The sequence below is a fragment of the Rhineura floridana genome, chromosome 5 (genome assembly GCF_030035675.1).
Source record: "Rhineura floridana isolate rRhiFlo1 chromosome 5, rRhiFlo1.hap2, whole genome shotgun sequence".
NCBI lineage: Eukaryota > Metazoa > Chordata > Lepidosauria > Squamata > Rhineuridae > Rhineura > Rhineura floridana.
This window is the reverse complement of record NC_084484.1, coordinates 124,035,572-124,060,928: the sequence shown is the minus strand read 5'-3', so window position 1 is coordinate 124,060,928 and position 25,357 is coordinate 124,035,572.

Sequence of the window (25,357 nt, the reverse complement as noted above, 5' to 3'; positions counted from 1 at the left end):
ATTGCTGGCATGCCACTATCAGAGGTAAATGATGATGCAGTTGTGAAAATCCTGAGGGAAAGATTTGGGCGCAAGGATTTAATTATTAATGCCCACATGAACAAGCTGCTAAGCCTGAACCCAGTAAAAAGGTCAACTGACATCTTGGCTTTACACCACCTTTATAATGCCTGTGAGACTCAAGTACACAGTTTGAAATCCATGGGGGGTTGTCTCTGATACCTATGGAAGCCTATGGTGTCCCATACTGATAAAAATGATTCCTGAAGGTATAGCACTAGTGTTCAGCTGCAACAGTGCTAATAGAGATGAATGGAAGATACCAGAACTCCTAACGTTCCTCCAGAGGGAAATTGAGAGTTGAGAGCTTACCTCAATTCTGACTGAGTGCAGTTAAACCACATGAGAGTGATACCTCCCTCAAGTATAGCCAGTAGTCAGTACAACGTTATCCAGAGCAGAAGAAAGGATTGGTCTCTACGCCATCTGCTGTAGCACTGAACACAATAATTCCAGAAGCAGCCTGCATATTCTGCAATGCTTCTGACCACAGGGCAGATGATTGTTGAGCTCTGACACTTTTAGAAAGAAAGGAGAAACTGAAGAAACAAGGCGGGTGCTTCATATGTCTGGAGGTAAGACGCATGGCCAAATTCTGCAAGGCAAAGGGAATTGTTTGCTCTAGTGGAAAAGACCATCATAAGTCAATTTGTTCTCAAGAAGCAAAGGAGAACCCCACCAACAAGACAACTCCTGATGACACTGTTATGTCCTCAATAGCTCCATTTGCAGTGGAATTAAAACCACAGAACACAGTATTATTACAAACTGTGCAAACTTCAGCCAAAGAGACTGCTTGGAAGAAAACTCTGCTCTGTACTAGATGTAGGAAGCCAAAGGACATTTATACCAGACAACATATCCAATGCACTAAAGCTGCCAGTAGTGGGAGAAAAGACCCTAACTATCCACTCCTCTGAGGTAAAGACACCAGTGACTACCAAAAGACGGAGAGTTAAGGTGACCTAAGGTGCAAGGGGTCTGGGAAAAAAGATAAAATATTTTGAACTGGAGGCCCTGGAAATGCCACAAGTATGCAGTGCCATGGTAAGGGTCCTAGGAGATGCCCTGTGCCAAGATGCAACCTCTCCCAAAGAAGGTCATGGGCCAAAGTTACAAGTATTGATTGGAGGAGATTATTATTGGAAGGCAGTGACAGGCCGAGTGGAACATCTTGGAAATGAATTGGTGGCACTTGAGACTATATTTGGATGGGCTGTTCAGGGTCCAACTACAGCCTTCACCTTAGGCACCAGTACCTCAGAGGCCAGAGTACTGAAAGTCATAACAGAGGAAGAATCCCTCATCTCCAAACAGCTGAGAACCTTCTGGGAACTAGAATTGATTGGCATAATGGAAGAGCTGGGGGGGGAAGACAAAGTGTGACAAAGAGTTGCTCCAAAGATTTGAGACTTCCATAAAATACAAGGAAGAGAGATATGAAGTACTTACCAAACTACCTGACTTACCAAACTACTTTCTTGTAGCCAAGAGAAGATTCAAACAGCTGGGAAGTTCAGAACTGATGCTCTGCTCTTTAAGAGGTACAGCAATGTCACTGAAGAGCACCTTCAGAAGGGCATAGCTGAAGCAGTCACCCATAGTTCTGCACTTGAGATGGGCAAGGTGATCTACTATCTTTCTCATCATGCAATCATCTGTGAGGATAAGGCTACCACAAAACTGACAGTAGTGCTGATGCCTCATCCCATGAAAGTTGTTGTCCTTTACTCACTGGACCTCACTGTTTACCAGTTCGACCAAATCTGAAACCAGATTTATTTGAAGTACTAATCAGGTTCTGCCAACACAAGGTAGGCTTCACTGCAGACATTGCAAAGGCTTTTCTTCAGATCTCAATAGCAAGTGAAGATTGGGATGCAGTAAGATTTTTGTGGATGAAAGAACCACTAAACTTTGATCAAGAACCAGAACTAAAGATCCTGAGAATGAGTTGAGTGTTATTTGATGCATCCCCCAGCCCCTTTTTCTTGCTACTACCATAAGACATCATTTGAAACAATATCAGAAGGAACATCCAGACATCTGCAAGATGCTTGATGAATGCCTGTATGTTGATGACTTCATAGCCGAAGCTGAGAGCACAGAGAAAGCTGCTAGTGGTTAGAGTGTTGGACTACAACCTGGGACCAGGGTTCGAATCCCCAAACAGCCATGAAGCTCACTGGGTGATCTTGGGCCAGTCACTGCCTCTCAGCCTCAGAGGAAGGCAATAACAACCATCTCTGAATATAGCTTACCATGAAAAACCCTATTCATAGGGTCACCATAAGTCGGGATCGACTTGAAGGCAGTCCATTTCCATTTTTTTCATTGCCATGAAGCCAGAGGATTGCTTTCAACAGCTGGAATGGACTTCCAGAAGTGGAAGACCAATTCTAAGAAACTGCAAACATTCTGGCAGAACAAGGAGAATGAACCCAATTTAGAATTGGAAGAACAAATTTTAGGACTTTCATCATTAAATGTCTTAGGTCTGACATGGAAGACTGAGGCAGATACATTTGTATTTGAGATTCATAATCTGCTAGAATTCCTGAAAGTAAGAAGAAATGCCAAACATTTTGTGCTACAAGCAACAGCATTTATCTGTGATCCAACTGGATTCTTGTCACCTTTTGTTATCAGAGTGAAATGTTTGTTTCAAGAACTATGGGAACAAGCTCCTGAACGGAATGAAGAATTACCTAATGATTTAGCCCTCAAGTGGAACCAATGGTGTCTTCAGCTACCACATTTGCAAGAACTGCACATTCCAAGATGGTGTTTTCAGGATGGCTTTCAATGCACTATCAAAAGTACAGCTGCATACATTCTGTGATGCCAGTGAAAAGGCGTACAGTGCAGTGGTTTGCCTTTGCTATGTAACAGAAAATGGAGAGACAGGTGTGAGTTTTATAACTTCCAAATCAAGAGTATCTCCACTAAAAAGAGAGACTTCCACAACTTGAATTAATGGGAGCATTGATTGGAGCAAGAGTGGTGAATTACCTGAAAAATGTGCTGAAAATGGAAGGTGTAGAAGTCTACATGTGGACTGACTTAATTATCACCCTACATTGGAATTGTAGCACTGCAAGGCAGTGAAAGCCCTTTGTAGCCAATCAAGTGACTGAGATGAAAGGCTTAACTGCCCCTCTAAGTTGGTCCAATTGTACAGGAGATGAGAATCCAGCTGATCTCCCTAACAAAGGGCAACATACTGAGGACCTCAGGAAATGTCACCTTTGGTGGAAGGGGCCCTACTGGTTATCATTGTCTGAAGATGAATGGCCACAGTACACATTGGCAGAAGAAGATTCCATGAAAGGGGATCCAGAACTCAAAGCAAGTCTGTGCAAACCTGACTGTGTAAACCTGCTGCAACTCTGAGGATCTGCCACGCCCAGTCCTAGCACTAGAAAGATATAGTCAGTTTAAAGGGATACTTAAACTAACTGAATGTATACAGCATTTTATATACAACCTCTGAAATCCACAACACAAGCAGAGAGGTGCTCTTACTGCTGAGTAGATATTCAGAGCCAAAAGATATTTAGGCAGAAACATTTGCAACAGAATTAAAACAGCTGACACATGGTATTCCCATAAGAAGAGACTCAAGGCTGGCAGAGTTTAATCCATTTTTGGACAAGGATGGTTTGATGCATGTAGGTGTAAGCCTACAAAAATCAAACCTCACTTTAGAGCAGCAGCATCCATGGATACTACTGCTAAGGCATAGGTTCACAGTGCTCCAGATACAGTATCAGCATGAAAGATTAATGCATGCTGGATTTAGAGAGACACACAAATCAGAGAAAAATTCTGGATTATAAAGGGTAGACAGTTAGTAAAAACAGTGATTCAGAAGTGTGACACGTGCAAGCGGCATTGAGCACAACCAGGAAAAGAAGTGGCTGCTCCATTACCTCCATTAGTAAGGACAATCTCCAAGAAGCACCACCATTTGAGGTGACTGGAGTAAACTTTGCAGGACCCTTACATGCAAAGGCAAAGAACTCGCTAGGAAATGTATACATTGTCATTTTTACCTTTGCTCTGACCAGGGCAATTCACTTGGAACATGCCTCAGATCAGGCAATAAAGAGCTTTCTATTAGCTTTGAGAAGATTTGTTGCTAGGCATGGACTTTGTAAAGTTATTTACTCTGACAATGGCAAGACCTTTAAAACAGCAGATCAAGATTTGAGAGATCTTTGGTCACAAATGGACCACCAGCAGCTAAAAGAGGTCCAGCAGCTTCAAGACTTCTTTGGTCAAAGAGGTATTGCTTGGAAGTTCATTGTAGAATGAGATGCCTTTCAGAGCAGATTTTGAGAGAGACTTGTTTGTTCTGTCAAAACCTGTTTAAAGAAAACACGGAAGGGCAACTCTGAAAAGCTTGAAACAACTTTGACTGAAGTAGAAGCCATACTGAACTCTAGGCCAATCACCTTTGTTTACAATGATGTGGAAGACCCATCATCTCTGACCCCAGCTGCCTTCCTTGTGGGACAAAAACTAACAACGTCCAGTCATGCAGCCAGACGGAGGTTGGGTGAGCGGCACAGCCCGTCTGCTGCTGCATGTTAGTTATATTCAGTGCACTTCGGTTGTTTTTTTATTTTTAACTTTCAATGAATTTTAGATTACTTTTATTCAGTGTTCAATGTGAGTGCATCAACTTTGCATGCAGAATGTCCCGGGTTCAATCATCAGCATCTGTTTGTAGGGCTGGGAAAGATATGTGTCTGAAATCCTGGAGAGCCACTGACTGATGGACCAGTGGCCAAACTCAATCTAAGGCAGCTTCCTATGTTCCTAAAGTAGAGGGAGCTTGCATTGCTTTTGTAGCACATTTTCCTTTGAACAGTTTAAAGGCCAATTTACACATCATATTTTCCAGACAATAGAATGATTTGCTTGCAACCATGTGCCAACAGCGTGTGTGAATACAACCCACATAATCATACCTCCTGATGCCCTTCAGTATTGGCTGTTGTAGCCTTTGTTTTTGCCGTTGGGTTGTAGTTTGAAAGAGATTTCACCAGTTCCCAGAAGCTAGCATTTACATTCTTGAATTGCTCCCTTACAAGCATTAAAATTTAATTATTTTTTTAAAGTATATATATTTTTACACAGCTAATGTGTATGATTTACCACACAACTGATATTAGGAACCATTCCTTTCTACACCAAAGCAAGCACGTAATCAGAATGTGACTATTGTTCCAAAATGTGCACTTTGGATTTTTCAGCCTAACATAAATTTCAGATCTTTCAGTGCCATGTATGCTGCGGGGGCGCTGTCTATACCTTGAGTTCTAAACCAATGCATGCTAAGACTAGGTTTAATAGGGCCTTGTCCATTTTGTAGTGCCATTGATCATACTGACATCTGGTACTTTCTCAATTCTCCTTCGGTTATTTAATCACAGATGGCAGGGAATAGCAAGAGGATTTTTCTTGCATCCTTTTGAGGTCTTTTGGATAAAGGCAGGTCTCTTTCTGTGTTCCTATGCATTGCAGCTGTACAATTCCCTTAAGATCTTCAATGCTCATCTTTTCCTGCAAGATCCTTTTGTCTTTTGCCTCTGATATTTTTGGCACTGGAATTATTGTGTGAATAAGCCTTTATAGGGATAACTGAGAACTTTCATATTGCCTCCTATCACATCAAATGGATCAAATGCTTTTCATTATATTCAGTACATTCAGTTGCCAGTGATTCAAAGTATTAGATTTTTTTCCCCTGGAGTTCAAAGAGCTTAAGGTGGTTGGATTACATGGGTCTTTTTGCAATTGTATCTTCACAACAACCCTATGAGGTAGATTTTTCCCCTCTCCTACTCTGGGATTGATATAGGCTGAGATGTACAATGAAGTCAACCTAGAATTACTGGGTGAAATCACATTAAGAGTAAACTGGATTGGATTCCGTATAGGAAAAATCAGAGCACTTTTCTGTATGAGTCTACTAAGAAAAAACTTCAATGGACTTGCTCCCTGGTATAAATTGTGATATCTTCTTCAAAGGGTTCTGCAACCAACCAACCAAACGAACAAACAGAATCCAACCTAAAACAAGTACACGGGTCCTTGGATGAGTTCAAATGTCTTTTTAATGGTAGATGGGCCTTGAGGAATCTGGGTTTCACATTTGATATGTTTACCCTGCAAATGATAACCTAATCACCTAGTGATTTGAAACATTTATCTTATCATGATGATAATACCATACACAAGTGAGTTGTTGAAACTTTCATATCAACAGGGTGCTAAACTGTCCTTCCCTGATGCCTAAATGAGAGAAACTGTAAAGCCAAGACAGCGTGGCTGCAATCCTAACCCCACCTAACTGCAAGTAAGCCCAACTAAATTCAGTGGGACTTGTTTTGTGTCGTGGATTGTGTACATTTCCATGGGTATATTAAACATTTTACAGACACTCTAAGGCCAGTGTAATGCCGGTTATACAAATTCTTTTTGTATTGCAACATTGTATTTCACAAATGCATATTTTGTTCAGAAAATAGTTGTGTGTGCATCTACTGAAATATAATTCTCAAGCTAATTTATTTTTTAAATGTTTGTGGTAAACATGGTTTGGTGTTTGACAGCTTGAAATTTGTAGGCTTTAACTGGGCACAGATAAAGTCAGCAGGTGACAAAAGAGATCACTTCTTTCCATTTGAAAAGAACAATAATGCATGGTACATTCCATTGGTTTTTTAAATTCATAATAGGAGTGGATTAATCATAACGCCACTTATCCACTGAATTTAGAGGAACTCACTTCTGAGTACACATGGATAGGACTGCAGCCTTAATGTCTATAGGCTGCCCATAGCAGCAAACAGCTTATACACACACAAACACTTCAGGAAGAAAAGCAATGAGGCCCCTATTGGGACAGCAACAACTAAATGTCAATGAAATGTAAATAATGCATCTGTTTAGGTATAATGTACACATGAATATATATATAAAAAACCTTTTGCTGTAGAGAACTAAGGCAAAAAGCATTACTAGCAAGAATCTGTGCTGTGATGGTGTTGAATGAGTGGATGGAAGGAAATCAGCTCAATAGTCCATTTTCAACACATTCTTCTGACATCCCTGATGACTGCTAACATAAATAGTTTTTAAATCCACGAATGCCAGAAATGCAACTTTCTTGACTGGAACCAATAGGGGGTGGATAATATTACACTGACCTACTTGTGAACATCCCTGAAACATTTGGCTGGTTTATTGTCAGAGCCAGAATGCTAAGGCAGATGGATCCTCTTTGTTACCTTGCATGAGTTTTGTTATGTTTTTAGGGGATCATATCAAAATTTAATTTAGAGTACAGTCCTGATTTTCTGAAGTCAATTGCAAGTTTTGCCATTTATTCCACAGGAGCATGAGGCCAACATTTGACCAGAGAATGCAAATCACATGATTGTTTCCCACTAGCTAGCCACCATAATTTATTTACTTGCAATTTATATTTCCCATTTAACCAAAGTGTATCTGATGTGCACTTTCCACAACCTCAGAGTCACAGCTGAATTCCCTTGGCAGACATGCAGACGCTGTACAGAGCAGGAGATTCATTTATACACACCGTACGTCAGTGTGAAAATGCATCACATAATTCACAAACCAAATGTTCCTTCATATCTATAATTCATCAAGGAAAGCTGTGCCTGTAAATTGTGCTGTCCTAATGACAGAAAGTAAAATACTGACAAGCAGTGTAGAAATGCCCTCGAAGGGTATTTTAACCTCCTGAGATACCAAATTGACAACTGCTTAACTTTAGAATAAATAAAGAAACTCAATTTTTAGAGCATTTAAATAAAATATGCTTTCTCTTTATCAGATCTGCATATCCTCAGGAGGTAGCTTTTCAGTTTTCACTGTAAAACCATGTGATTTGAATGATCAAAAACCATCAGCAGGGGGAAAAGTTTTAAACTTTGAACATGTCAGCAACTGAATTCCCATCATACTGTATCTTCAGTTAAATCAGTGTATTTGTAAGTCCCAACCACATAGCCGCTTATGCCTTCTTGACACCATTCTGAGTTGTCTTATTATTGTGTGCTTCCACCATCACCATCAGTACTACTACTACTGCTGCTTTCTTCTGGTAGGAAGTTATCGTGGCACCAGACCAGGAATTCTCAGAGTCCTTTGATGACAGAAGCAGAGGAGGACATGGATTCACTCCCTGCTCAGTTGGAGCTGAGATCATCGGAGGCCACATCTTCTCCCTTGAACCCCAAGGAGGTGACTTTGCCACCTGACTCCAGTCATTACTCCTCAGACAATCCCCACAATTTGAAACCCCAGGGTCTAGCAGAAACCAAAGTTTGCAGAAGAAGGCACTGGCTCCTTTAACTGGTAAAATGCAGTATTCAGAGGGTAGGGCCTTTACTCAATTGAATACTTAGCCCAGGATATAAAGACCTGCCTGTTGCTCCATGATAGTGCCAAGACAACTTGGATGTCTTGCGTCAGCTGAAGGAGCCCTAACTGGTCCTGAAACCCACTCCTAGGTCCCTCTCCAAGGTGCTGATCCTGCTTTGCCTCATCTTCCTGTCTGCCTGGGACCCTTGCCCTATGATTACTGACCTTACCTTTGCTTCAGCCATCACCTCTGTGTGGTGGTGGGCATCCTCATGGATCAAGACAGAACTGTTAATGGTTATTAAAGATATAATAAGCCATGATAGCCCCTTTAATTAAAAAACTGCAATTCCTGGATGTTGAATAATATGATTTTGAAAGAAGATTTAGAACTAGTTATATGCTTGCTCATAGCAGCTAGACAAACTATAGCATCTTTTTGGAAATCTCCAAGAGCTCCTTTAATTCTAAATTGGTATGCATGTGTTTGAATGGTGGCCTTTTTGACTTTTATGCTTCCATCATTATAAAAAAAATTGAAAAGAAAATACTCAACAGACAAATGTGTCAAAGTTGAGTTTATTTACAAACCATTGAAACAAAATGTAATGACAATATACAAGTATATATACTATTTTACTTATAAAACTACTCATTATTTTGTTTGTTAGTTTATTATTTATATTTATTGCCAGCCCTTCACCAATAGGTCCCAGGGCTGGTCACCAAATCTAAAATACAAGGCTAAAAAGAATTAAAACGTATTTCAGTCACAAATAGGGTAGGTTCTGAAAACATGTATCTCAGAAGCTGAAGGCCAGGGTAAAGAAGTGTGTCTAGCATGTGCTGAAAACTGTATAGTAAAGGTGCCAAACGCACCTCTATAGGGAGTGAATTTCACAACTTAAGGGCTTCCACAGAGAAAGCTCTCTCCAGGGCCACTATCCCTTGAACTTCTGAGGGTGGCAGAACTACCAAGAAGACCTCCTCTGCTGATCTTAACATTTGAGAGGGTCTGTAGGGAAGGAGATGGTCTCTGAGTTAATTGGTGCCTCCTAAGTCATTTTGGCCTTCAAACACTAGTGTGAGCATCTTGAATTGGGTCTGGAAATGAACTGGCAACCAATGCAACTGTTTTAGAATAGGTTATATGAGTTCTAATGGAACCCCAGCCACTAATCTGGCCACTGAATTTTGGACCACTTGAATCTTCTGAGTCATCTTCTCAAGGGCAGCCCCATGTACAGTTGTATTGCAATAATCCAATCTGGAAGTTACCAGAGCATGGATGGAGTTCTGTTACCAAGTCATCTCTATCCAAAAGAGGCTGTAGCTGGTAATTCAGCCATAGTTCGAAATAGGCACTCCTAGCTATCGAGGTCACCTGAGCCTCCAGTGACAATGTTGGATTGAAGAGTGCCCCAGAGCTTCAAACCTGGTTCTTCCAAGGGAGCATAATTATAATTAATGTATATAATTTACATTTAACATTATTTATTTATATAATTATCTTTTAGGTTTTGGATAGAATATATATAAGCTTCTTATATATATGTTTATTTGAGATGATGGGCTGCTTTTGCATTTGGTGTTATAATCTCATAATAAAAATTGTGTGGGGGAAATTCAGCAGTCCAGTATGATTAAGTCAATGTGATATGCTGAAACTATGAAGTGTGCCTGACCTGTGAGCATGTGCAAGGTCTTTCATTACATGAAACTCTCCATCTGAGTGAATGGAGAGTTAACTAGTTTTTAGATACATCAAGAGCAAATATAAAGCCAATACTTTTATGCATTTGATCTAAACCTTAGAATGATGGGGGAATCACCCTGGATCACTGGTTAATCTGTCTGTAGTATAATTGAGCACTGATTTGTGCATAAGAACAATGAGTTACTGTAAATACATTACCAGAAAGACATGAAGTTTACAAACCACAGTTTGAAGGGCACCTAGTATACCTATATGTTTATAACATACCTATATGTTTTATTAAAAATTCACAGCTGGGCAGATTTAGTCATAACTTTCTCAGCTATAAAAGAGGAGGGGATTCAGAATATGTAATGAAGCAATTTTCTAGAAATCTGTCTTTGTTGGGATTCTGTAGAGCATTACAATGACATTATGCTCACTGCCTGATCAGTGACATCTACAGAACAGAACAGCAATCCTTTTGTGCACTAACTGTAAGCATTCATTGTAGTTCAGTGGTGTCATTAGGTCTGAAAAAGTCTTTCTTCCAGAGGCAGAACTACTCATAAATGCAGTGTTAGCTGAAATGAAGAACATGGCAAAAACTGTCCTCCCCTGCTAATGCCGAGTAGCATGATTTTTTAAAAGTTTAATAGGAAAGCAAATACAATGTTACAATATGAAATGCTGCCATCTAGATTTTTTTTACACCTGCATGCACAGATTAAATCCTGCTGTTAACCTGAATTTAATAAAAAGGTCTGAAGCAGGAACAAGTTGAAATACTAATACTTTGCATGTACATTGTGTTGGCTCGAAACAACAATGTAGGGATGAAACTAGCAGTTAGCATCAATCCTCAAATGCTTTCAGAAGAGCTTATACAATGTTATAAATAGCAAGCAGGTTCTAAAGCAATTCCCATGTTTCTGCATGGAAGACCATTTGTACATTTAGCTTCACTTTTCCTGCACAGGGTGTAATACATCTCTTCTTTGAGTGGAAATCACCTTCCACATATAGAAGGACACATTTGAATCTAACTTCTACTGCTTTCTAAAAGCTTCACATAACATAATCTCAATAATCTTTACAATAGGCCCGCAGGATCAGTCAGTATCAGTACCATTATACAAACTGCATGCTCACCTTGCAGACGGGAAGCTAAGTCTGAGAGAGAACAACACATTCTTAATGATTCCATGACAGAGGTAGGATTTGAACTATCCAGGACCTCCTTTCTCGGTTCACTGCTCATGGCCAAGCTAAACTTGCTCTTAATCATGTGATCATAGCCCTGATACAGATCTCCCTCCACACAGCTATTTGCCCCAGAAGGCTAACAGTGGGACCAATGAAAGCTTCCCTTCCAGGGCTAATAGGAGCTCCCAGCCAGTATGTGAGTGTGCTCATAGAGACCACAGTGAAGGCAAGAGTTAAACCTCCGTCTTCACATGCTTGGATATAGAATAGATCTGGATCGGGACTCCACAGCTTCTAATTAATAAAGAAGAAAACACACAAGAGCTAGTCCATGGTTACCATCATATTTCATTTGGCCCAATCTCCTACAGTGCAATCATGTACTCATAAGTAAGCCACTGGGACCTTAGGCTTCAATTCTATGCACTTTGGCATGGAAGTAAATCTTCATATGGACTGAACACAAAGGGACTTACCTCTGAGTAAATATGTTTAGGTTTGCATTGTTAGTTCATATGGTATACCTAGCCATGTGAGTTGTGTGCCAGTCATCTCACATTATGGGATTGTCAATGACCCATGACTCATGTTCATTCTGTAAATTACACACAAAAAAATGTAATGATACATTTGAAATTTTGGCATTAAATTCTTCCATATATCAGTGTCTAAAGTTGGCAGTCAGAATGTTAAGTATAGACTCTGATTTACATGTCATGTTGTAAGGGAAGGAGGGCAAGTAGCCTTATATCTACTGCCCCCACCACTTGATTACCTGTAGTTTTCACCAGTGGTCCTTCTGGAGCCATCCACAAAAGGTAAGAGAGCAGAAAGCACTCTGCCCTTTACTGTAGTTTGAAAACTGCTTTACACTATTAACCAGGAATAGGTCCAAATCAGAATAACTCATCTAATTACCAGTTGAGATTTGGATTAGCATTCTGGAGCTCAGCTTTCTAAAGGGCAGTGTGAACAAGAAAAAGAAAACCATAAATCTAAACTCATGAAGACTTTGGGGATGTAAAGATCATGTGCATAATCGAACTTTGTGAGTCAGCCAACTCTCTAGTGTGAACTATAAAGTATTTATCTCTCAAGGAAATGCATCACTTTTATTGGGACTTGCTGAATATTGCTGATAGCTCAGTATGAAATTTTCTGACAGGCCCTGTATAATTCTGAGGATGAATGTTGGCCATAGTGCTATGTAGGAGCATATTAAATTCTTCCTATGCTACCATATGGCTGGAATATTAAGGAATATGGGGTTAGATATATGAATTTAACAAACAATGCAAGAAGGCATTAGATATCAGGGATACCACATGGCCTAAACCTGGAGGACAGTACCAGCACTACTTAGCTTCTGCAAATGAAGCCCCTCTGAGCATTCCATCTTCAAAGCTCTATAACTGCCACCTTGGTAACAGCATTTGTATGTTGGCAGCTGATGAACGCAGAAGCTGAAACGTTTTGTTAATATAATAAAAAACTCTTTGGTTAATCACAATTACGTTTATATATATATATATATATATATATATATATAGTACTTATATACTACCCCATAGCTGACGCTCTCTGGGCGGTTTACGGTAACTAAAAACATTAAAACAAATGTACAAATTTAAAAAGACATCTTTTAAAAACAATTTAAAACACATGCTAAAATGCCTGGGAGAAGTGGAAAGTCTTGACCTGGAGCCGAAAAGATAACAGTGTTGGCGCCAGGCCCACCTCTTCAGGGAGATCATTCTGTAATTTGGGGGCCACCACTGAGAAGGCCCTCTCCCTTGAGTAATTGCTTTGGGAGGGAACCAATAACAGGTTCAGAGGAGGGCAACAAGGATCAGGGGACTGGAAACAAAGCTCTACGAGGAGAGACTGAAAGAACTGGGCATGTTTAGCCTGGAGAAGAGAAGATTTAGGGGAGATATGATAGCACTCTTCAAGTACATGAAAGGTTGTCACACAGAGGAGGGCTGGGATCTCTTCTCAATCATCCCAGAGTGCAGGACACGGAATAATGGGCTCAAGTTGCAGGAAGCCAGATTTCGACTGGACATCAGGAAAAACCTCCTAACTGTTAGAGCCATATGACAATGGAACCAATTACCTAGAGAGGTAGTGGGCTCTCCGACACTGGAGGCATTGAAGAGGCAGCTGGACAGCTATCTGTCAGGAATGCTTTGATTTGGATTCCTGCATTGAGCAGGGGGTTGGACTTGATGGTTTTATAGGCCCCTTCCAACTCTACTATTCTATGATTCTATGTGCCTGGGTCAGAGGGAGGTATGGAATGGGGGTAGGAAATATTATCATAAAAGAGTGGGGTGTAGACATTTGACACCTGTAGCCCCTGTTCAGCCTCCCCCATCAGATACTTGGGTTGTTATGTCAACCTGCCCTCCCACCTAATGGTGCTGTTAATTAATGCTAGATCCGTCCATAATAAAATGATTTGATAGTGGGTGAGGTTGTTACAATTGCTTGGCTAACCCCATTGTGGTTCATATGGAGCCCAGGAGGTGCAAAGCCAGGAACTATAACTCTCACCCCCACTCTCACACCCCCACCCTCTCGTATGGCTGGTTATACTTTCCCAAGGTGTTGTGCGAAGGACAAGTGCAGCTGTTGAGATACAAAATTAACAAGGTGGCTGATCTGGTGTGTACTACAGAGACCTGGGTGGGTGAATTGGGGGGCCTTGACCTTACCCGGCTTTGCCCGCTTGGGTATTCAGTGCAGCATCAGTCAAGGTCAGAAGGACAGGGAGGGAACATGGCAATGATCCATAAAGATTTCATCATTCTCATCAGGAGGTCAGTACATCTAGGAGCTAGATGTGAGGGTTTGTACTTGGTGGTGGGAGGCAGAGACAGAAAAGGGATTTTGTTGATATACCACCCACCTTGCTGCCCAGCAACCTCTCTGAGTGAGCTGTGGCAGAGGCAGTCTCTGGTATGGTGTTGGAGAATATCAAGACACTAGTCCTGGAGGACTTCAATATCCATGTCAATATTGCCTTGTCTGGGTCAGCTCAGGATTTCATGGCTGCCATGACAACCACGGGGCTGTCACAGTACATCGTGCACCTAACACATATTGCAGGTCATATCCTTGATCTGGTTTTCCTACAGAAGGCATTGGTAAGGATCCAGTGACGGGGGCAGCAATATTGCTACATTGTCATGGATGGATCACATACTGGTGAGGTTTGGATTGACTGTGACTGACCCCTCCTGCAGGGGCTGAGGACCAGTTAAATCAGTCCTTCACCAGAAACTGATGAAGTCTAAGGGATTTCTGAACTCTCTGGAGGATTTTCCAGGAAGCATGGCTGGTGCTCCTGTTGAGGTCCTAGTTTCTCTGTGGAACAGTTACACAGAAAGGACCACTGCCACAATAGCTCCTAAACATCCTATCTGGCTACAGGGAGTCTGAGGGGATCCTTGGTTTGCTGAGGAGCTTTGGGCAATGAAGCAGGCCAAACATCAACTGGAGTGCAGGTGATGCAAGTGCAAATCTGACCTAACAGAGTACATAGCTGTTCCTACCACTTAGCAGTGTTGGTGTGAAGAGAGCCTATCTCTCAGCTTCTGTTGCATCCTCAGCGAATTGCCCAGCAGAGCTGTTTAGAGTGCTAAACTGGCTGGTCCAAACCAGTGTAGCATCATCAGTACCAGATCACTCAATAGTCTGTTCTGAGAGATTTGTGAATCATTTTGAGGGGAATATTACTTGAATTTGGGCTGAACTTGAATCCATAATTGGTTCAGGCTTGTGGTAGGTCCCTGGAGCATCACTGAATTATAGCTTGTGGGATTAGTGTCTGTTCCTGCAGCCCAAGGATATGGGCAGGATGCTTGTGCCGGTGAGGCCAACTTATGCCTTCTTGATCCCTGTCCATCATGTTTGGTAAAATCTTGTAGGAGGGGATTGGCTGGATGGGTCCAGGGAGTGGTCAATGCCTCACTATAGGAGGAAGTTTATTTTATTTATTATTTTATTTATATCCCACCCTTCCTTCCAGCAGGAGCCCAGGGCAGCAAACAGAAACACTAACAACACTTTAAAACATTATAAAAAGACCTTAAAATACATTAAAACAAAACATTAAAAAAAACTTTAAAAACCTTAAAAACATATTTTTAAAAAGGGTTAAATATATTAAAAGACATATTAAAAGCAATTCTAACACAGATGCAGACTGGGATAGGTCTCAACTTGAAAGGCTTGTTGGAAGAGGAAAGTCTTCAAAAGGGGCCAAAAAGATAGCAGAGATGGCGCCTGCCTAATATGTCAGGGGAGGGAATTCCACAGGGTAGGTGCCACCAGACTAAAGGTCCGTTTCCTATATTGTACAGAATGAACTTAATAATAATAATAATAATAATAATAATAATACATGGATGAAAAAACTTGACAACATCCAAAGGTCATATAAGTAATATTAAACTATAGAAGGAACTAGACGTTTTCATCCTCCTTAGTATGTTGGAGGTGTGGTGGATGGGCTGACAGATATTGTTGTTGTTGTTGTTGTTTATTTCTATCCCGCCTTTTGGCCAAAAAGGCAGCTTTAAAAAACACACACAAATATAAAAATACATCCATAAAAACAATACAATTTACAAAAGCAGCAGTTACAACTTCCAATAAAATACATTAACATTAGATACTCAGAACTAATATGGAAAATATACAAGAATTAGCTTATGGAGGCTATTAGAGCAGTATGCTAGCCTACCACCTATACAGGGGGGGTGTACAATAGCAGTTCTTATAGAAGAATAAGAGTTAGAAGGTTCCTTTGAGGTCATCTAGTCCAACCTCCACTCAAGCAAGATTGCCAGGCCAGGATGCAGCTACAGCATATAGATGGCCATCCAGCCTGTACTTAAATACCTTCAGTAGATTGAGCTGTTTTATGTAAATAAATTCATGTAAATGAACACACACATACACACACACACACACAGAATGAAATAGGAGATTTGGGCTGCAATGTCATCAGTATGCGGATGACACGCAGCTCTATCATTTAAATCTTCACCGAGGTTGGCTGTAGAAACCCTGTCCAAGTGCCTGGAGTCGGTGAGTGGCTGGATGGGAAGGAATAAGCTGAAGCTGAACCCTGACAAAACCGAGGTACTGTTTGTGGGAGACAAGGGAAGGCTGGGGGATGTGGACCTGGTGCTCAATGGGGTACGTTTGCCCCTGAAAGACCAGGACCGCAGCCTGGGGGTCATTCTTGACTCCCAGCTGACCATGGAGGCTCAAGTCTCGGCTGTGAGCCAGGCGGCGCTGTATGAACTCCATCTGATATGGAGGCTGCGCCCCTACCTTCCCAACCATCTGCTCCCACCGGTAGTACATGCCCTGATCACCTCTCGCCTAGACTACTGTAATGTGCTCTACGTGGGGTTACCCTTGAAAATGGTCCGGAAGCTGCAACTGGTACAGAATGCGGCAGCTCGTCTGATTAAAGGCAGCCGCCGGCAAGATCACATCACTCCAGTGCTGAAGGAGTTGCACTGGCTACCGGTTGTTTACCGGGCCCAATTCAAGGTGTTGGTTTTGACCTTTAAAACCCTATATGGTTTTAGCCAGTCTATCTGAAGGAGCGCCTCCAGCATCGTCAGGGATGCCGCTCAACAAGATCAGCCTCAGAAGACCTTCTCTCGATCCCACCGGTTAAAACAGCTAGACTGGTGAGGACTAGAGAGAGGGCTTTTTCAATAGTGGCCCCCACCCTATGGAACTCTCTCCCAAATGATCTCCGCCATGCCCCTTCTATGATAAGCTTCCGCCGGGCCTTGAAGACCTGGCTCTTCAGGCAGGCTTTTGGGGTGGGTTAGGTTTCTTACTGTCATGGTTTTAAATTTTAATGTTTTAATGTTTTAATGTATTGTCTTATCTTGTATGTCGCCCAGAGTGGCTGGACAACCAGCCAGATGGGCGACTAATAAATTAAATAAATAACAATAATAATAAATAATTTTTTGGTATCCTGCATCTTGGAACTACTTCAGAGTGCACAGGAGTAAGAGTGGTGACAATCCTTGATTCTTTTTTTTTTTTACAATAATTTTTATTCAAATTTTCATAAAACAAACAAAACAAAATCATAAAACATTCAAAGACAAAAAACAAAACAAAACAAAAATGATTAAACAAAAAAATAAAATGTTGACTTCCCATTTGTCGCAGATCAAATCAGTTGTAGGTCTACAATATATAACAATCCTGTCTCTTAAATTATATTATAAAATCACTTTCCTCCAGTAGTTATCTTAATTAATCATCAAATCTCATAAACATTACTTTATTCTTTCCACAAAAAGTCAAAGAGAGGTTTCAATTCTTTAAGAAATATATCTATCAATTTTTCTCCAAATAAACATGTCGATTAATCCATCTCGTTAATAATAATAATAATCTTATTGTCATAACCATAGTCCAAATAAACATATCGATTAATCCATCTCATCAAAATCTGTTAGGTCCAATAATTTCAATAGCCATTATTCCATTATCCATATTAATTCCATCTTCCATCTTCAATAGTCCTGTTAAGTCCAGTAATTTCAGTGTCCAATCTTCCATTATCAGTATTCCATAATAATCTTGCTGTCATAGCCATAGTCATATAAGAGTCTGGTGGGAATTTCCTCTATCCCAAATATTTTCTTGCCATCCATTCTGAATAAGTTGCTGAAATATTGTTGTAAAGTCATATCTCTGTTCTTCTTTTTTACAAAATGCACTGGCTCATCTCTTGAGAGTTTTTCCATTGTCACATGGCTGCAGTTAATTCCATAGATTTTCTCTATATCAAGCTCCATCACGTCATTCCAGTCCAGAAAATTATCCAAGCCATTGATAACTTTATCTCTAATATCTTCATTAATTTCTTCAGAGATAACGTTAAATTCCAAACAGTAGATTTTATTTCTAATATCCATAAACTCCAGATCTTTTTCCAATTCCACATTTGTTCCAATCTCCAGGGCTTGTATCTTCCCTTTATTTTTTCTTTTCTCATCTCTGATCTCATTCTCCTCTCTCACAGGATCCCCTATTTCTTTAAGCTCCTGCATCATTTTGCTCAGTTCAATTTTCAGTTTCTTACTGCCCTGTCGCAGGGTTTGTTTCGTTATCTCAATCTCATCCATTATTTTCTGAAACATAATTACTTCCAGATTCTCAGCCACTTTCTTGATTGCCATTTTTAAAACCACAAAAACAAAACAAAACAAAAATAAAGAAGAACCACTTCTTATTTCAGCAACAATTGGGTTAATATTCCAGGCTTGATGACATCACAGTATAAACAGAGCAGCCTGCCTTATCTCTCTATGTTCAAGAATACAAAACAAATTTAGTTCCCAGCGTCAAAACAGTTAGTGGCGTCGTGAAGAAGCAGATTCGTCAAAATAAAATAGACCAAAAAGAGAATAGTCCCAGACAATATAATGTTCCAAAGTTCATATTTTTTATTTTTTTCTCCTCGGAATAGAAATCCCTCTTCTGTTTATATCTTTAGAATGCACTTCCAGGACAGCTTTTTGCAATAGAAACAGAGATAAGCTGTTAATTTCGTGAATAACAGAGAAGAGTTATAGCTCACCCAGAAGTTCTTTAAAGCTGATTCATTTGACAAATCTCTTTTTGCTGTAACAATTTAAACCAAGTAAAAAAAAGAATAGAAAGAAGGGTGCTTGCCTGTTAGTCCGTTTTCTCTTTGAAGAAAAGATAAACGTGTCGCATTAATCAGATAGAGCTTGTTCGGAAGTCCGTCCGGCATTGCTGGCTGGACCTTTTCTCATAAATTAATGAAATCCAGTTCTCCCAACAAAAACAGGCTTTTGAGGTTGATCTCTAGGTTTCTCCCTGCCCGGGATAAATTTCATCAGTCAAAAAAAAAAATGTTCTGACTGATTTATATCTGAATAAGCTTCTTCTGAGGCGGGAGCCCGTCTCAAAAGCAGGCACAAGCGAAGTCACCCTTCCCGGTAGTCCCGACAATCCTTGATTCTTGAAGGATTCGCTCCTGCTAAATTTCAGGTATCGAGTTTATACCTGATCCACCACAGGATGTTCAGCCAAAGAATTTTTTAAACAGTCACATATTTACCAGCCAATGTGTTACCTACGTTCTGGTCATGAACTCAAATTGCCAATATTTGGCAGAAAGCTATGGATGTTATAAAATTTATTACTGGTCATAATATTCCCCAAACTTCTAAAACAATGTTGATAGCTTACTTCTGTTGTGGTGGTTATTGAATGTACCTTTGTGGAATCCTGAGTGAGTACTCACCCCAGGATCTTCAAGCAAAGTGGAAATATTATAGTTGTTTGTTCCCAGCATTGGTTTTCAGAAGTATGCTGTCCCTGTACATGGAGGTTTTATGACTAATGATTGTTTATAGACAGTTCCTCTATGAATTTAAAGCCAACTAGAATTACTAATGTTCATTATGTCAAGGGAAGAGCTCCCCCTCCACCATACATTAAACATTTTACTGACAATTGATTATTAATACATTGAAGGTGACATTGAGGGTACTAAGCTCTGACATTTTTATGGTGTCTTTAGTTGTTATTGGAATTGGAGTTGTATTGGGGGAATCTATGCTCAATGGACTCTGATGCACATTAACGCTGATCCCACTTTAAAAGGTGGTTAATCCACTTTTAAACAGTATTCCAAACATTATAGCTAAGAAAAATGCACACTATTTCCCTATCTTATGATGAACAATCAAGGAATGGTAGCTGGTATCCCATGACTAGCAGTCAAGGGCATTCCTGAAGCAATGGAGAATGTATCTATCACAGACATGACATTAGTGCATTACAACAACTAGAGGAGCTGATCTGGTCTTGCTGGTTGAGAACACACTCAGGAAGCTGAGAGAATAGCAAACATGACAGCTAGGCTGGGGACAGAAAGAGCAGGCATTCAGTGTCTTATTGCTAAAAAAAATGGGCTGAGAGTCACTAGGCCGTAGATCAGATCATACTGGACAGGTTCAGAAGAGAGTAAAAAACGGTGCCATTTCTCAGCCTGTTGAGAAACATCACAGATCTCTTGGCATCTGGTTAACAGGTAACCAGGACCAGCCTTCCTCAACCTGAAGCCTTCCAGATGTTTGGGTTCACAAACTCCCATCATCTCTAACCATTGATCATGTTGGCTGGGGCTGATGAGAGTTGTAGTCATAAACATGTGGAGGGCACCAAGTTAGGAAAGGCTGCATTTGGGGAAGGGCCATAGATCAGTGGTAGAACATCTGATTTGCATGTAGAAGGTCCCAGGTTCAATTCCTGGCCTCTCCAAGTATGGTTCGGAGTGAACCCTGCCTGAAACCCTGGAGAGCTGCTGCCAGTCAGTGTAGACAATGCTGAGCAAATGGACCAATGGTCTGACTCAGTATAAGGCAGTTTCCAATGTTCCTATGCACTAACCTTGGCAGTGAAAAGCAACATATGCCTAGTGGTTTTGTACCAGTTATGTGACAGGAGTTCAGGGAAGCCTGCACATGCTGATTTGCTGTATTTATTACACTACAAGTAGAGGCACAGAGCCCTTTTTAGGGAAGAGGGGGGAGTTGGTAATACTACTGAGTGTTCTTGATGTTTTCCCATAGACGTCACACTTGCCAGAAGATGTGGAGCAAGTTAATTTTTGTTTTCAGGGGAATTTTCAAGATAAAAAAGTGAAATAAATTAATAAAGCAAATGTTTATTTCATAGATCTGAAACAGTAGATCAAAGGATCAGGTATATAATGTTGTGAAGACAGTGGCGGACAAACCAAACCAAAACACAAGAGTAATCCTGACATCCTAGACACTGAATGCTAATGTGGAACTATACAAAGAGTCATCCAGATGGTAAATAGTGTCTGATTTGGGTAAGGTAATTTGGAAGTTCTCTCTTTACCAGTTAGGCTGCTGAATGAGTGTCAATTTTGAAGCTATTTTTTCTTTCTTTAAGTGCCACCTGCCGGCTGGTTTTTAACTAAGCACAATCAGCCAAACCAGCACAATCAGCCAGCTTACATTTTGGGCTACACCAAAAAGATCCCTAAAATGCGGGGGGGGGAGTATATTGGGAACTAAGACATGCCTTTTGCATGTGCTGCCTTGGACAAATAGGAAAATATGGCTTGTGAAAGGAATCCCTTTTATAAAATTCAATTCTTATTCTAAAAGCACTAGATAATCAGGTAACAGAAATTAAATCACAAATTGAATTGTACTTGAAAAGGGTAGCCATAAACAAAAGTGGCCTTTATAACAAAAAAGCATACAGAACTTTATAAAAATGTTGGCTCACAGTGTGGACCTTATGCTGTGGTATAAAATAGATCAAAGCTCATAATGGCCTGGTGTGGATATTGCACTGGATCTTTGTAAACTAGTTTTCAAATTGGTTGGAAGATGGGATTGCTTCAGTTTCAATTCATTTATGATTCTATAATTTTCAGATAGTAAAACAGCGCATTCTCAACTGAAATGAATGCCCCATGCAATTGCTATAATTCAAATGGACAAATATTTATTTATTTCATTCCATTTATGAATCACTTTCTAAACAACATCTCAAAGTCATTTAGCAATAAAAACATCAACCATTAACAATTTTTTAAAAAGTTTCATAAAACCCATGTTCAAATACATATAGATACAGACAATAAAGGGCAAATGTTACATGCTAACACATGTAGCAGTGACCTACTTTTTTAAAAAAATAAATAGCAGTTTTCAGAGAGGGGATTTAGAGCAGAGAGTTGGGTTCAGCCCGACCATTAGGCAGAATGAGGATGCTGTCCCTGGCAGCTGTTTTGGAGTGTTATGAAAAGGCAGAGAAATAATGTTAGTTCTTTTATTACTAACATTGCTAGAGGGGAGGGGAAGATTTTCTGCCTTGGATTCCAGAATAACATAGCTTGCTTTAGATACGCTGCACCTTGATGGGAATGGGGCTGGGTAGAGGGCACCATTGCTGCTCTGCCTCAGCCACCAAAATATCTTGACCCTGCAGAGAAGTGGCAGGAAAGGATGGGTTGCCTCCACCCACTGTTTCTCCCTTCCAAATTTCACAATGTCACATTTCTCCTCTGCAGGCTTTTCAGTGGTTCTTAGCTGTTACACTATGTTTAGATGGGTTCTTTTGCTGTTTGTATTTTTATAATTGACTTTCTTGTTTACAGTCTGGTTTGGTTTATCTTTAAAAGGGGTTGTGGTATAAATATATACTTTATGGGAAGTATATAAATGTAGCAAACAAACAATCAGACATACTTTAATGAACATTATCAGGGAAACATGTCTTTTCCCTTGAGAAGCATATGAAGAAAAAGAAAAACAGGCAGGGATAGGTGCCCTTTTATGGTTCTAAAAAATGGCAGAGGGGCACAGCTATAGGTCCTACCATGTATTGGTATATTTTGCCACTAATGCTCAAAATATCCTAGAAGGAATAAGAACATGGAGGCCACTATATATTGGGTCAGACCACTGTTTCATCTAGCTCAATATTGTCTACACTGACTGGGAGAGGGTCTCCAAAGTTTCAGAGAGAGGTCTTTCTTAGCCCTACCTAGAGTTACTGGGGACTGAAGCTGGGACCTTTTGCATGCACCGCAGATGCAGTATAACAGTAAACTATTTTTTTTTGTTTGGAGGAGCTTGATTCCATGATCAGGAGTACGAAGGTAACAAGAGTTTGGACTTTGTATAAGGAATGACATAGTGTCCTCCAGGTTGCGCAAATGTGAACCCATCATGGCGGTTGTTATACATCTGCTGAATCATGGAACATTTCTGATTAGTCTGCAGCAGCAGGTAGCACTGAGAGGGAAAATGGTGCAAGAAGCCAAGGAGACAAATTAAGTTTCAATTTTAGCAGATGAGTCAAGTTACTACTTGCCAAGAATAAATGAGCATCTATATTGGAAACAGCATGTCCAAAACTATGTATCAGAGGCACTTCACAACATTGTCAAATTCAACAAGGTAAAGCTGGATAATGAGTCAACCTCACTGTCTACCCCATTTTGAATTTTGCCCCTTCTGACAAATAATTAACCAATATCTAGTAGTCTCGGGTTGCTAGGTTCAGGGCCTGAGACTGATCCTGTATCTTTAGGAGAAGAGAAAGTCAGCCAAGTGCAGGTCTTCTTGCAACACTGTAATGGGAAAAACCACAAGGTGCAATTCTCCCTTCCCCCTGCACAACTTTTAAAGATACAGAAGACCTCTTGGAGGCTGGGCCTGGCAGCCAAGAGGTCTTCTGTATCTTTAAAAGTTGTGCAGGGGGAAGGGAGAATTGCAAGAACACCTGCACTTGGCTGACTTTCTCTTCTCCTAAAGATACAGGATCAGTCTCAGGCTCTGAACCTGGCAACCCTCAGTATACCTATTATCTGTTGGAAAGCACAACATGAAGTCAATGTGATACGTGGCTAGAGCAAAACTCTGGCAACACTCATAGATGTAAACTTGGAGGGGCTGTAGTGCTCAAGCCTCTCTCTTCCGGACAGCCGGCACCAAGTAGTGTTGACAGCCTCACATGATGGATTCAGTTATAATAGCCACTGCAGCACAGGACTGTCCCATCTCTCTGTTGTGTCATACTACAATTTCCATGATTCTTTGGGGCTTTGTTCCTGTTTAACAGTTTTTGTTTGCTTGTGTGTTTGTTAAGAATATACCCTGCCTTAAAGGGCCTATGACCCTCACAAAGTGGCTGAGCCCTTAACTCCACCCACGTTTTTTGAGCAGCAGTCTGGAAGGCCTCAGTTGGGCCCAGCAGACTGCAAAGCTGTAAAGAAAAGAAGAATGAACGAGGTCAGTCAAGAGCCTCCATAATATTAAATATGAATAAACTCTCCAGTACAGTTGGAGGGGGGTGTCTGTCAGTCACCATGAAAAACAACAACAAAGAGCCTTTGGGACTTTTATGCCTGTTTTTATTATGGCATAAGCTTTTGTGGGCCAGAGCCTATTTCCTATATAATTTGTATTGAGTTTTGAATAACAACTTGTTTTACAACAAACAAACTATGAATGGCTCTTTTATGATTTGGTAACAAACCAAACATACTGTGACATATGTTGCTCAGCAGCAAATGGCATGTTAAAGCCAAATGTGTTTTAGAAGTTGAACCTATATACTGAGTTCGATGGTGCTTACTCCCAGGTAACTGTGCACAGGATTGCAGTCATACCCCATAAACTTAATTATGAGATTTTATTAGTAGTTTCTTTTGAATGCGTTTTGAAGGTGAAGTTTCTAAAGCAGTGTGTTAGAAAAGCAAGTTATATAAAATCCCAGTGGCATGACTGGATTTTCCTTGGAGTTGTGGCTATGGGGGCAGTCATGATGCCCTTCACAATTGTTAGGAATTGCCCCAAAATCTGCTTGCACTGACTTATAGGATACACGGTTATGTGTCTGAAGTGAAAAGAAGATTGCCAATACTTTGCACTCTGTACTTTGCTCAGAAACAGGTAGTGCACAGCAACTGGCTCAGAGACTACAACCATGCCTTTACCAAATAAAGGCACCCATGATGCTATAATTTAGTAAATTTCATATTGCTAAGTCACCCTTCTGAATGAAGGAGAAACAAGACTCTTGGAATTGAGTGGCCAGGAAGATTAAAATGTTCCCATACAGGCATTTCTGTGTTAACATTCTTCATGTCAAATTTGTGTCAATATATTCTCTTGCGTAGAGACTGTCCAGTTTGTCCTATGCACATTTTGCAGATCTTACAGTGACCATCCTAAACGTGTATTTCAAAGACAGGACACAGTGGGAGACCACTGAGATACCACTGTAATCACTGCTCTGCACCCACCTTTTCCTAGGTTTGGCCCAGTCCTGCTCCCCTGGGAAATTGGAAAGTCTACGCCTCTGGTGACACTCTTCCCCCATTCTTTGAAGTTCCTCAGAGAGATGAGATGGCCA